Below are 14,546 nucleotides of genomic sequence, written 5' to 3' on the forward strand. Positions count from 1 at the left end.
GACCTGGACTTACAGTACTGCAGTTTGGAAAGTGATGAGGTAATGTTTTGAGTGGCATGGATGAATGATGAATGGGAAGACAATGTATGAACTCCTTGCAAGCAATTCAGGAGGGAGGCCAACAAGTGATCCTTGGCATCTCAGCTCCCCACAAACAAATCCAAAAGGACACTCCATAGAGACCATGCATCGTCAAGCCACCATGTAAGCTCTGTGCAAGCAAAACACGATGAAAAGCTGAACAAACAGGACCACCTCGCAGCCTGCTTCAGGGGGCTTTCAGCCCCCCACCCCAAGTGGTCTGGTCCGTGGAATACATCTCAGTAGAGGTAGGCAGGCCTGCTGGCCGGCAGGTAAAGGCACCCGCTCTGAGCCTGCTCTGGGCAGCTGGAGGGTGTGATTTCTTTTTTTTTGGGGGGGGAAGGAACGGATATTGTTTATTGTATGTATGTGGGGGTTGTTGTTTTTTTAAAGCCATTTAATGCAAGTTGTTCCAAAAGGCTCCCAGAGCAGTTTCCATACAACTAGTTGCCGCCTGCATGCTTACAATCTGAAAGGCACAGCACATACCACGTATGAAGTTCACGGCATGCAATGCCTTAAGAGAGAATATTATGAAAATGATTTACAGGTGTACATGACTCCAGTCAAGCTTGCAAAAAATTATCATTTGCCCGATAATAAATGTTGGAAATGCAAAGAAAATGAAGGTACATTCTTTCACCTTTGGTGGACGTGCCCAAGGATTAAGGCTTTCTGGGAAATGATTTATAATGAAATGAAAAAGGTATTTAAGTATACCTTTCTGAGGCCTTTCTCCTGGGCATGGTCGGCCAATTGGTGTTAAAGAAGGATAGAACTTTCTTTATGTATGCTACAACAGCAGCAAGAATACTCATTGCAAAGTACTGGAAGACACAGGATCTACCCACTCTGGAAGAATGGCAGATGAAGGTGATGGACTATATGGGATTGGCAGAAATGACTGGCAGAATCCGAGACCAGGGAGAAGAGTCGGCGGAAGAAGATTGGAAGAAATTTGAAGACTATTTACAGAAATATTGCAAAATTAATGAATGTTAGAATGATGTCGGATAGAAATTTAGTGGTTTCCAGCTGTAATGCTTTAAGGGAATATGGGAAAAAAGGGTTAGAAATAGGTTAAAATTTATTGATAAGGATTTGCTGAACTAACAATTTGAATTGGAATACAAAAAAGGGAGGTACGAGGAGGTCTGGGAAATAAGTTAATGAAAAAATAAGTAATGGAAACTTTATGTGTTTTTTAATTATTTTCATTCTTGTATTTTTGTTCTTTTTTCTTTTTTCTTTTTGATTTTTATTGTACTACTATTGAAAACTTTAATAAATATTCTTTTAAAAAAAATAATGAAAGGCACAGCACAAAAGGGAAAAGGTTTTAAGAGGGAAGAGGACAAACAAGCCCTCAATGACCAGTTGAAATAAAACACTCACACTCCCCTGCACAAAAGTTTCATCCTCCTCTTTCAGGTTGAATGTGACTATTTGGGTTGTGACCAATATTAGGTAAATGGGGTGTGCCCTGTAGAGCTATGGGGAGGGAGCATTTCCTGCTATTCCTGCCATAGACTTAACTCCTGCAACCAAAATGGTCAAAGGCCTGGAAACGATGCCTTATGAGGAACGGCTAAGGGAAGTGGGCATGTTTAGCCTGGAGAAGAGGAGGTTAAGGGGTGATATGATAACCATGTTCAAATATATAAAAGGATGTCACATAGAGGAGGGAGAAAGGTTGTTTTCTGCTGCTCCAGAGAAGCGGACACGGAGCAATGGATCCAAACTACAAGAAAGAAGATTCCACCTAAACATTAGGAAGAACTTCCTGACAGTAAGAGCTGTTTGACAGTGGAATTTGCTGCCAAGGAGTGTGGTGGAGTCTCCTTCTTTGGAGGTCTTTAAGCAGAGGCTTGACAACCATATGCCAGAGTGCTCTGATGGTGTTTCCTGCTTGGCAGGGGGTTGGACTCGATGGCCCTTGGGGTCTTTTCCAACTCTATGATTCTATGATTCTATAGGGTGCAAGCATTATACTGTGGAAGGGAAACAGCTCCCTTCCTTTGGAGAAACACGGCTGCTGGTCAGCTTTGAAACTGGCCTGCTTCTTCTGAAACCATCTTAGCTTGGAAGCCAGCAGAGTTCAGCTGGAGGTTAGCAGGAGGCACTGAGTGCTCAGAGCTGATTGGCTGCACAAGGTCGGTCTTCTGGGGTTGTATGTGTGGCCATAATAAAAGATACTGCATAGCCAGCCAGATTTACAGGCAAGACAAGGAGCCCTCCGTCGTGAATGTCGCTCCCACTCGGTGCTCGTAATTCTTGGTCTCCCCCTCACGCCAGCAGAAGGAGGAGGCCTCTGATTCTCTGTCTTTCCTCCTGAAAAAGAGGAAAACTGAAAATGGCGAGTAGCTGGTGGGGGGGAGCTAAAGACACCAGGGGGTGGAGTGCCAATAAAATAGCTCAGGGATGAGCAACTGTTTTTCTGTGGAGAGTTGCATTCTGGGGTGGGGAAGGGGTTAATTTGTTGAGGGCGGACTGCTGTTAGTGGGTGGGGCTGGAGCCAGTGGTGGGTGGGGCCAGGACCTCATGCCTTCCCTTCACTCACCCCCTTACTTTTCAATCTGTATTTTTGACAAATCTCTCTTTCTGACACTCCTTTCATTCTCGTTTTCTGCCCCCCTCCTCTTCTTCCCTCTCCGTAAGGCGGAGACACACCCTCCCTCCCCCTGGAGCCCCTTCTGCTCCCCTCCCTCTTCCTCGCTGCGCAGCAGGTTGGGGGGAGAAGAGCAGAAGGTCCCTGAGATCCACAGAGGGCTTTTGAAATTAGACCAACCACCACATTCAGCCTCAGGATTGGAAGTTGGGTGAACCTGCCCGTTTCAGTTTCTCTTGGTTTCTCGTTGACCTAGTCTTAAGTTCAGTTCTCCACATTTCCAGGTCAGTTTGCAAGTATTATCATTATCATTAGTTGTCCTCCTGAGAATACATCGACATTTTTGTGGAAATTTATTTGAATATGCGCATTTTTGTATGCAATTTTGCCTAAAGCACAGCAGTTTTTCCTTAATATTTTTGCATGATATTTTCATTAATACCTGCATTTTAATGCACACTTTTTACCTTACAGTATATGTGTTTGATACGCATTACTTGGGTGGAGAACTTCATTGCAAAATTCAGAGAGGTGTAGCGAGAAAGATGGTGTTTTGAATAGCCAGCCAACAAAAAACTGCCAGATTAAGCTTTGCCCATAACACATCAGGCTAGGCTGTCCCCCTAAGACATTGGCTTCCACCCTGGCTCCATTGATCGGCAGTGGGGAACCTTTTTGAAACTGTATTCCCCTCTGGGCAACCTAGTGGGCAGGCGCCATGTTGGCAACCCCCTAAGTACTGGATATTGTGGTCTGCTGGGCAGACATTTCCTTCAAGGTCTCCAGAACCTTTCGAAATCCTTTAAAAAAAATTTTTTTAAGCAACTAGAGGTGCAATCCAGAGCAGGCCCAGGCAAGGAATTAAGATTGGACCCCAGTAGCAGAGCCTCTTTATTTAAGATATGTCCAACCCACCTCTCAGGGCATTGTCAGGCTGGTGCTACCATTAGGTACTATCGGTGATGGGGAACCTTTGCCTTCCCATATGTTAGACTTCAACATCCATCATCCCTAAACATCCGAAGTGCTTCCTGAGTCTGGTGAACAACTGCAGTTCCCCCATCCCTGGACTTAGTGAATTGATGTCAAAGGCAGACGTAACTAGAGGCCTTGCATTCTACAGCTCAGTTGTTATACCACACTAGCCATATTTTATCACAATTGCTGTATCATCTAAGCAGGGTTTGCTAAGGCAGCACCCACAGGCACCTGTACGCCCACTGGCATCTCCCGGGGCACCCACAAAAGGTCTCAATAAATATCATTTCAAAAATTCACAACACGTAAGAAACAGCTTGATGTTCCTGCTCAGTTCCTGTTTGCGCTGCCTCCTAGATGGAATGCACCCTCCTAAACAGGCCCACATCTAACTGGATGCTAGGACTGAACGCCAACCTTCCCATCTGTTCTGAACAGATGATCGGCACAAAGAGCTTCTCCCTGTGAGCAACTGGAGCAGGAACAGATGAGGAACCTTCCCAACCATTCATAGGGAGGTTGGCGGAGGTCAGGCCAGCAAAATATTGTGGACCAAGCCTGGCCCACCATGAGGCAGGGTGAAGCTGTGGAAGGAGACCCCGAGGCAGAGCCTCTAAGATTGCCCTGCCTGCCCGGCTGCTGGCATTGCCACAGATTTCTGTCAAAATCTCACAAGATCAAGTGGAGTCAGTGGTGGAGGTGGCAGGGCATGGCAGGATGGCACTTCCTGCTCACATCAAGCCCCGAAATGGGGAAGGCCTCTTTTCCTGTTCTTTTGGATGGGGCAGCCATTTTGTGTTAAGCTGCAGTTGCCCTGGCATCCCTTTGGTGCCCATGTCACTTTCTCAAAATTTCAAACGTGTCCCCTGACACCCTAAAAAGGTTGGTAGCCTCCTGCTATAATAGATAGACAAATAATTTGAGCTAGCCGATAACCAGGACCTGTTCCTTTCTCGCTTCCCATGCTCAGAGGGAGAGATTCAGGTAGAGGCTTGGAGAGGCAATGGCAAGGAATGACTGCCCTTGTTGGGGTTGGGAAGCATGGTGTGGGAGAGACCAAAGCAATACGGGGGAGGGAGGGCAGTGACCTGTGACCCTCCAGGTGCTGCTGGACTCCAGCTCTAATCATCTCTGACCACTGGAGGTTCTGGCTGGGGCTGATGGGAGTTGGAGTCCAACCATGTTTGGCAGGGCCACTGGTTCCCCGTTGCTACAACACACAGAAGGCCTGTCCACTTGCGTTTCTGGTCTTGCGCCAGAGGCCTCCCTGACCTTGCACGAAAATGGCTACCAGCTTTTCTTGAGAGGGATGAAATTGCAGCTGGAGCAGGAAGCTGCATTTAACGGCCTAAGATATATTATTCCTGGCCACCCCCACCCCCTGCACTTTTTTTATGAGGCACATAAATGTCTTCAAATCCAGGGGAATAATTAGATGCTTGGCACAATGTTTCTATCCAGGGTGAGTTCCATTCCCCTTTCAGCCTTATGGGGAGGTTTTTTTTAATGCACAACACGCACAGCAGCCTCGGCTGTGATGAAGCCACAACAGCAGCTCTCCCCTTGATATCTGTGTTTGCTCTTCATGGCTTGTTTAGTTCATTCAGCTCCATTTAAAGAGAACTCCTGGCAGTGGCCAGACTCCTCACTTGAATTCCTTGGACTGGTGGAGGGATAGGATCAGGCCCAGATTAAGGCTCTGAGGGACGTAAGTCTAATAGGAGGGGATGGAGGGAGCAAGCGAAGGAGGGAGAGACACACACACCACACAGGGAGAGTGTTTGCGGGGCATTTGGACACTTCTCCAAATGCTCCTTTATGGCTCCTGAGATCAAGGAGCAGGTTTTCCTCTATGTTTGGAGAACATTTTGACTCAAGACGGCAGGCTGAACCATTCGAAACTGCACTGATTTTAACCACTGATTTGAAAACTGCTGATTTTTTTCATTTCTTAGAATTTTGATTGCAGAGTCAAGAAATGACACCGGCCACATGGATAGTCTGGGAAATTACATCAGAGAAATTACTTTATCTTCCCATCATTATTTATTTACTTTATTTTTAAAAAAATTCTCGAGGCCTGGAGAATGTGCACGACAGCCAGTTGTTTTGCACATTAACTACTCAAATTACACTTCCCTTAACACATACATAAAACCTGTTTCCTGATATTGCCTCTGACAATTGTGTTTCTCTTTCAGAAGCTTCGAATGCTCTCTCCCTGCGTGGATTATACCCTTTCTGACTCATCATTCTTGCACACATTTGCCTATTTGCTTGTGCATCCCTCTTCTCAAAATATTATATACTGTCTCTGTTGCTCTCCATTAATACTCCGCTCAGTACCCCAACCCCATTTCCCTTGCTGGGGTTTCCTAATGAAGGGGATGTTACGTACTGAGTTGAATAGGATCCAAAATGCAGCAGTCTGATTGGTCCTAGAACAATGCAGCAGTATGATTGGTCTGCAGGAGCCACCCAATCCAGCTCCAGATGGAAGTGAACCCACAACCTGATTGGCCTACAGGAGAATTCTGGAATTAGCCAATCACGTGCAGCCCACGTGTAAATAATGTATATAAAGCAGATGCTTTGAGGGGACTTTCATTCCTCCTCACCACTATGAGCTGAATAAAGAGCATGAAATCCACTCTCGACTCTGAGTATATTTCAGGGGAGGAGGACTGGTGCCAAGGGGCAGCATTTTTGGGCACCTGTCCAGGTCCACAGCCCTGCAGAGCCCCCACTGCTGAGCCCCCAAACCTCCAGGCCCCTTCCTCTCTTGGATGCTTCATGTTCACCTCTCACTTTCCAAACTGGCACTGGTCTCTGGAAACTATCCCTCTCCTCCTGGGAGCTCGATTGACTTGTGTGCCCAGGAGGAGGCAAACAAATCTGCAGTGGCATAGAGGAAATGGCCCTGCTATGGAAAGAAGGGCTCATTGAGAGCATCTTGACCGAGATGGAAGGAAGAGACAGCCCCCACCAGAGAAGAATGACAAATCAAGTTGATGGACTATGCCCGAATGGCAAAATTAACTGGGAAGCTCAGGAATCAAGAAGACAAGAAATTTAAAAAAAAGAATGGGAAATGTTTATAATGTATATACAAAATCATTGCAAACAGATCAAAGCATTAGTAGTATTTTAAATACACTTGTATTATAGAAGAATGTATAGATAACTTAGGAAGATGAAAAACTGGAGAAGTGTTGATATGCAGTTGAAAATAGAATTAAAAGGACCCATGGGAGGGATGGGGGGAAGTCACAAGATTCAAAGCAATCTCGATATTTGGATTATGTACTGGTTTTTTATGTATGTTTGTTTTCTTTATTTCCTTTTTCTTTCTCCCTTTTTGACAATCAAATAAAAAGATTACAAAAGAGAGAGAGAGCATCTTGGCCCTCCAAAAACCTCATGCTGGCAGGGAGGGATTTCTGCCTCTTCTCTTCTCTTGCGCCTCTATTAGACGGCAATAAAAATAAATTGCAGATTTAAGCAGAATGGGAGACTCTCCTCTCTTTGTGGAGCAGAAACTGCTCTCTGCAAGTTCTAGTGTCTCTCTCTTCTGTTCTGTCCATCTGCTTTAATCCTGCCATGGCCGAAGGAAGGTGGGCTGGGAAAGCATTACAGACAAAAGACCACCAGGGCTATTTCTGACAGAGATAGAGAGATATAGACCAGGCTCTGCCTCTGCCTTCACCATTTATTCCGCAGCCAGAAACTCCATGGATGAAGGTTTTGACGCGCAGCGTAAATTACTAATGCAGAGTTTTTAAGTGAAAGAATAAGAGCTTTACTGAGTTAAAATAAACTTCTTCATAAACAATATGGTTCCAAACAGTTTGACTGAGATTCCATACTGCTCTGCTCACGGACTCTGACTAACATCTTACACAGAGAGCACAAAGTGAAACTGGCTGCTGAGTCCCCTGCCAGAGGGACTCCCCACTTAGCAGTTAGGCCTCAATAACTTGACTAGGCCCAAATGATTGTGCAGTCCCTGCTTGGCTGCTTCTGCTCTCATGTGTCTTTGTCACATGACAGGTTTCTCCACATGAGACACATTGTGAAGGGGAAGCTGCATCTGTTTTACGACTGCCTGTTTCACAGCCCTTTTTTCTTTAAAAAGAGGCATTTTTGGAACAAAAGAGGTGCAAATTGCAAACCCATTGTAAATAAAGGGGTACATGTTTGTGCATCCCCACCTGAGATTAGATGAGGAGTTCTAAAGGTTAGACTTTCCACAGAGTCTACACTGTGGAATACCCCCCTCCTAAAAAGACAGATTAAAAGTCATCCCAGTGAGCACTTTTGGGTGGAGGTAGCTTTTCACTGTAATTTTGCAATTTGTGAATTTTACAGTACTTTTATTTTTTTATAAATTTTTTATTAAAGTTTCCATCATTTTTATAACAACAAAAACAAAACAATACAATACAATAGACACAACAAACAAAAAACAAGTACAATTTCAAAATCTTATTTTCTTATAGTTTACTTCCCCGACTTCCTCATACTTCCCCTTTCTGTATTCCAATTTCTAATCAATTATTCAGCAAATCCTTCCCTTATTTTAACTTAAGTTTAATCTTACTTATTCTCTTTGACTTATCCTTTACCGCTAGTAACTGCTTATTTTCTAATCCAACATCATTTTAACACTCATTAATTTTGCAGTAGTTCTTTAAATAGTCCTTAATTTTTTTCCAATCTTCTTCCGCTGTTTCTCTTCCCTGGTTTCGGATTCTGCTCGTCATTTCTGCCAAACCCATGTAGTCAATCACCTTCATCTGCCATTTTTGGAACGAAAGAGGCATTTTTGGAACGAGGCATTTTTGGAACGAAATAGGTGCAAATTGCAAACCCATTGTAAATAAAGGGGTACATGTTTGTGCATCCCCACCTGAGATTAGATGAGGAGTTCTAAAGGTTAGACTTTCCACAGAGTCTACACTGTGGAATACCCCCCTCCTAAAAAGACAGATTAAAAGTCATTCCAGTGAGCACTTTTGGGTGGAGGTAGCTTTTCACTGTAATTTTGCAATTTGTGAAGTTTACAGTACTTTTAAATACAGATAGATAGATGATAGATAGATAGACATAGATGATATAGATGATAGATAGACAGATGATAGATAGATGATAGATAGATAGATGATATATGATAGATAGATAGATAGATAGATATAGATAGATATAGATAGCTAGATAGATGATAGATAGATGATAGATAGATGATAGATAGATAGATTCCTGGGGCAATTCCATGAAACAATGAGAGATATAAATGAGTCAACAAAATCAGTAAAATGTAAACTGGGGTGGGGGTTATGCTCTTGCTTCAATAGGGGGCAATGGCCATGTTGGAGGCTGGCCATTGGGGCAAATTGGGCACGGAGCCAGCAGCACCAGGCAGTCCTCAGCCAGCTCCCAGCTTACAGCTGCTCTTTAGTCTCACTGCTACCTGCAGGGACGGTAGCTCAGTGGAAGAGCATCTGCTTGGTATGCTGAAGGTCCCAGGATCAGTCCTCAGAACATGCAGGCAGGGTTTATTTATTTATTAAAATATCTGTATGCCACTTTATCATAAAGAATATTGCAATGATTTGCAGTAATAGAAACACAATTGGGTTGTTTTTGTTTTGATTATGTATTTTGTGTTTTTATATTGTGATTTTATCTTGTGAACCACCCTGAGATCTTTGGGTATAGGGTGGTATACAAATAAAAAAAATAAAATAGAAAGCCATACTATAAAACAGCAAATCAGTTTACAACAGACATCAACCAACCATTGTGGAAGGATGTATTGTTAATTTCCTGCATAGACCTTGCGGAATAGAAACGATTTCAGCAGGCATTTGATAGTTGGCCTGGAAGATGCCCACAGAATCTCTCCTGGGGTGTTCCACAGGACTGGTTTGATGGTGCTAAGGCTTGTCATAAGATGAGCCTCACCAGCTTGGGGAATGACTAGCGATGCTCCTGAAAATGATCTCCATGATCAAGGTGAGGTACAAAGGTTCAGCTGATCCCTGAGGTACCTGTAATTAATGCAAGACATGATCCCATGTCTGAAGCCCCAGAGAGCTGCTTCTGGCCATTGCAGACAGCACGGAGCGAAATGGGGCAGTGGTCTGACTCAGGAGTTCCCTTGTAAGACTCTGCAGGGTGGAGGAAGAAGGGGCCAAAACTCTGCCTCCCCCACCCAGCCATCCGCCTCCCTTCCAGTCCCACTGAGCATCAGCCACCATTAGCCCAGTTGGTTGGGAAGTGCTCCTGCCTGTGCAAGCAGCCAGTGATGGCTGCTAGATGGTCGTGATTAAAACATTTCTGAGAGACTTTGCTGATCCGAGGAAGGGAGCCAGCTTTTTCCTGGGAGCCATGACTCCTGTTCTCCAGGGGCCGCATGACAGAACTGCATCTTGACCCTTTCTCCCCCTTTACAAAACAGCAGGAAGCTCTTCTGGCAGCCAATAATTTGTTTACAAGATCTTAATAAAATCTATGGTATGTTTCATCAGGCTCTGATTTATAGCCCCGATGGGAGATAAGGAAGTGTGGTTTGGAAGCCGGGGAAGATAATTTTCTCCTTGCTTTGTGAAGGAGGAGAGACTTTAAAAGAATCTTGGTCTCCGCCAGTCAAAACAGCCAAGGGAAACATGCAGGTGATCCATATTGAGGGGCAAGTCCTGCAAAAGAGGGTCTGGGACTCAGAAGGTATAACAGAATCATAGAGTTGGAAGGAAAACCCAAGAGGTCATGCAATCCAACCCTCTGCAATGCAGGAATCATGACTAAAGAATCCCTGACAGATGGCCACCCAGTCTCTGTTTAAAAACCTCCGAGGAAGGAGAGTCCACCACCTTCCGATATAGCCAATTCCAGAGTCAATTGGCTCTTGCCCTCAGAAAGTTTTTCTTAATCGTTAGACTCTCCTTTCTTGTCATTTGAATCTGTTGGTTTGTGTTCTGTCCTTTGATGCAGCATAAAACTAGCTTGCTCCATCTTCCAAGGCCTCCAATTATCTGAAGATGGCTATCATATCTTCTCTCAATCTCTTATTCCACAGGCTAAACAGACCCAACCTCCTCAACTGTTCCTCATAAGGCCTGGTTTCCAAGGGGGTGGGATGTTCAAGCCAGGCATGGCTCGATTAGGTTCAGCCAGGACCCCAGGGAGACATTCTTGAAGGAAGAGGCTTGGAGTTCCACAGGATATCTTTCATAACTGGGCCCCAGGGAGAACCAGGAAAGGCAGCATGAAGTACTGTACATGCTGAACACCTTATGAACACCTTACCTGTGACCCTGGCAAGCCCCTCTGATCGCATCCTGAATTTTGCCTTGATGTCCCCCCTTCGCCTCCCAAGTCTCAAGAGTAAAGGTGCCAGTGGATAGAGTTAGCGTAGGAACACTCTTTTGGTTTACCAGGGGAGGAGAGGGAGGGGGGAGGAAGAGGGAGAAGTCAGAAAAGAATCAGCTGTGAACAGTGACCCAGCAAGTGATCAGGGGAGGGTCTGGAGCACCAGGAACAGGGCAGACTCTTCAGAGTACATGGACCATGCATAGATGGAGGAGCTAGCTCTGATATCTGAGTGCTATAGGGCCTGTTTCACTGGGATTGGTCCTTGTGGAGGGGAGGGCAGGGGTGGGTACCTGAGCAGTACTGCAGCAGCCCAAAGCCCAGTCTAGCAGGCTTACAGTCAGCACTGAGCCTTGCTGGTCTATAGGGATGAAGTACTGGAACTCAACAACTGAGAGGAACTCAGCCTTTTGCTGAGGGCTCATCCACACTTCCCTGGGTCCCATGATATCTTCTCTTTGTCCCATGATGTCTAGCTACGAGTCTCAGAATCCTAGAATTGCAGTTGGAAAGGACCCCAGGGGTCATCTAGTCCAACCCCTTCCAATGCAGGAATCTCAGCTAAAGCATCCATGACTGATGGCCATCCTACCTCTGTTAAAAAAAACCTCCAAGGAAGGAGAGTCCACAATCTCCCAAAGGAATCTGTCCCACTGTCAAACAGCTCTTACTGTCAGAAAGGTCTTCCTGATGTATAGTTGGAATCTCCTTTCTTGTAACTTGAAGACATTGGTGCAGGTCCTGCCCTCCAAAGCAGGAAAAAACAAGCTTGCTCCATCTTCCATGTGACAGCCCTTCAGATATTTGAAGATGGCCATATCTCCTCTCAGTCTCCTATTTTCCAGGCTGAGCATACCCAGCTCCCTCCAATGTTCATCACAAGGCTTGTTTTCCAGACCCTTGATCATCTTGGTTGCCCTCCTTTGCACACTTTCCAGCTTCTCACATCCTTCTTAAATTGTGGTTACCAGAATTGGACACAGAATTCCAGGCATGTTCTGACCAAGGCAGAAGAGAGTGGGACTATTAGTTACCTTGATCTGGACACTAGACTTCTGTGGATAGAATAGCAAGAGCTTTTTTTTTGCTGCTGCATCACACGGTTGACTCATGTGAAGCTTGTGGTCCACCAGGACCCCAAGATCCTTTCCACATGTACTGCTAGTAAGTCAGGTGTCCCTCATCTTATATTTGTGAATTTGATTCTTCCTGCCTAAGTCAGAACCTGACATTTGTCCCTATTGAAATTCATTTTGTTGGTTTGTGCCCAGTTTGCCAATCTGTTAATTTCATTTTGAATCCCGATTCTGCCTTCTGTGGCATTATCTAGCCCTCCCAGCTTGGTGTCACCTGCAAATTAGATGAGTGTCCCCTCAATTCCTTCTTCCAAGTCATTTATGAAGACTTTGAAACTTTTCTGCAGATTGACATTCAGCAGCAAACAGCGGGGTTTTCTGGGTAAAGGGGTAGGGAAAAAAAGAAGCAACCTCTTGGACCTATAACTAGAAACCATGGGGAAACGTCCCGTGTGGAGGAGCCCAGCTTCCGACCAGCAGCTCTCTAGGATTTCAGGCTGCGCTTTCCCCCAGCCCTGCCCCAGCTCTACCACAGAACTATGGCCCTTCCCAAAGGCTTGAGATCTTCCCTGCATCACAGTGAACCTCTTACGAAAACCAGCAGTGCTTATTTTCTAGAAAAAAGTGCCGGTACTAACCATTGTATTCCTCTTGCTTTTCTCAGCAATAATTTAAATGTCAATATTTCTTCTTCCTCCTCCTCTTTGCCTACCTTTCCCCTCTGTTGGCTTAAAAAGCAAACACCCTCTTTCCCAGTGGGGAACCCTCCTTTCTCCTTTCCCTCCAGCCCTTTCTCTCCCCAAGTGTTCCTAAACACTGCCCCCCTCACCACCACTTAGGGCTTGATCCCTCTGTGCCTCTCGCTCTCTTTTTAAGTCACACACCCTAACTGGGTCTCCTTCCCCTTCACAGTCACCCTCCAGAGCGGGGTCACTGAAAAGAAAAAGGTGCTGGGACTATGTACTACTGTATATCGCCAGTATATCTGAGTCATTTCCCCATGGCAGGGAGACCTTGTCCTTCAACCTGCTGCTTCCTGGCACCCAAAGGCAGCTTGTGCTGTGCTCTTCCATTTCTGAGAGATGAGGTTTGGACCCGTTCAAGGGCTCCTTTGCACCTGGAAGCCTGGCGCATCAGACTTTGGCCCTCTGCCTGGGGGTGCTGCCCCTCCCCTGAGTCCTCATGTGGTACAATCTGCATTCCTCTACTACCTCATATTCATCCCAGCTGCCTTAGTCACCTGAAGAGCTTTTGGTGGTAACACTTGACTAACAAGTAACAATAATACTAGTAATAATAATAGTAATATAATTAGGGTATTCTTGGAGCAACTGCCATCCCTTCTTGCACTCCCAAACCGTATTTGGATTCAAATGCATTTAATTTCCTTTGTAAGAGCACAAATGTTTCCTGATCCTATCCTTTGATAGCTGGGACACTCTGGCATGTGGCAGATGCTTCTTGGGGCTTTATTCCCCCCCCCCATTCCATGCACAACTGAATTAGGCTCTTTAATTGCAGTATTAAGAAAGGATAACTGGAAGTCAATTATGAGAGCCCTTGGAAATTATTAGTGTTAATAGGCATCCAGGAAAAACATGGATCTTTTAGCACCTGCCCACCCATCAGTGGCTGTTTCCAAGACTCTCTGAGTTTGACTCTTTAACTGCCAGGAAGGAAGAGAAAATCTGCAACAGGGCTGCTCAGAACTCCCTGGGCTTTAAAATGAAACGGGATGCTTGAAATAGAAAGAAACGGAATGAAAACCAGAGTTTGCTTCATCCTAGGGTTCAGACATGTCCGGTGAAGCCAAATGCTGGAAGATTCAGCACTGAGAAAGTCCTTCTTCACACAGCTCAGAGTTAAACTGGAGTCCATTCCTGAAGAGGCAGCAGTGGCCACCAGCTTGGATGGTTTTAAAAGAGGATGAGATAAATTTCACATAGGGAAGGCTGTCAGTTCCTAGCAACTGGTAATCAGAGGCTTCCAAGAGTGGAGGCAGAACACACCAGGCCCCACTGTATTAGAGGAATATTCTTTATTTGAAGCAAAAGGTCGGGCAATTTTTTGATTTTGAAAGTAACATATATGTACCAGCACTATAAACCTATGTGGTTTTATACCAGTTAGGGCCTAGCTACACTTTGTTTGCCCTGTGTTTTCTTCCGTCTGTTGTGCTTGCAGATTAATACCACCACAAGTTTTGTCCGGAATTCTGGGTCCTCATGCCATACCTGTTCTGCGCTACTTCAAGAAGGCAGCCCTGAAAACATGTGACATCCCACCCACCGCTGCTCCATTTTTCTTCCTTCTTACCCACCCCTTTCTCAGCCCCTGGTGCCACAGTGTTGCTGCACACACCCTTCTTTTCAGTTGCTTGGGGGTTCTTGTGGTCCATTGTGTTCCTGCGCACAAGCACACAATATCAGATT

The sequence above is a fragment of the Podarcis melisellensis genome (assembly GCF_964234715.1).
Source record: "Podarcis melisellensis genome assembly, chromosome: 9".
NCBI classification, from domain to species: Eukaryota; Metazoa; Chordata; class Lepidosauria; order Squamata; family Lacertidae; genus Podarcis; species Podarcis melisellensis.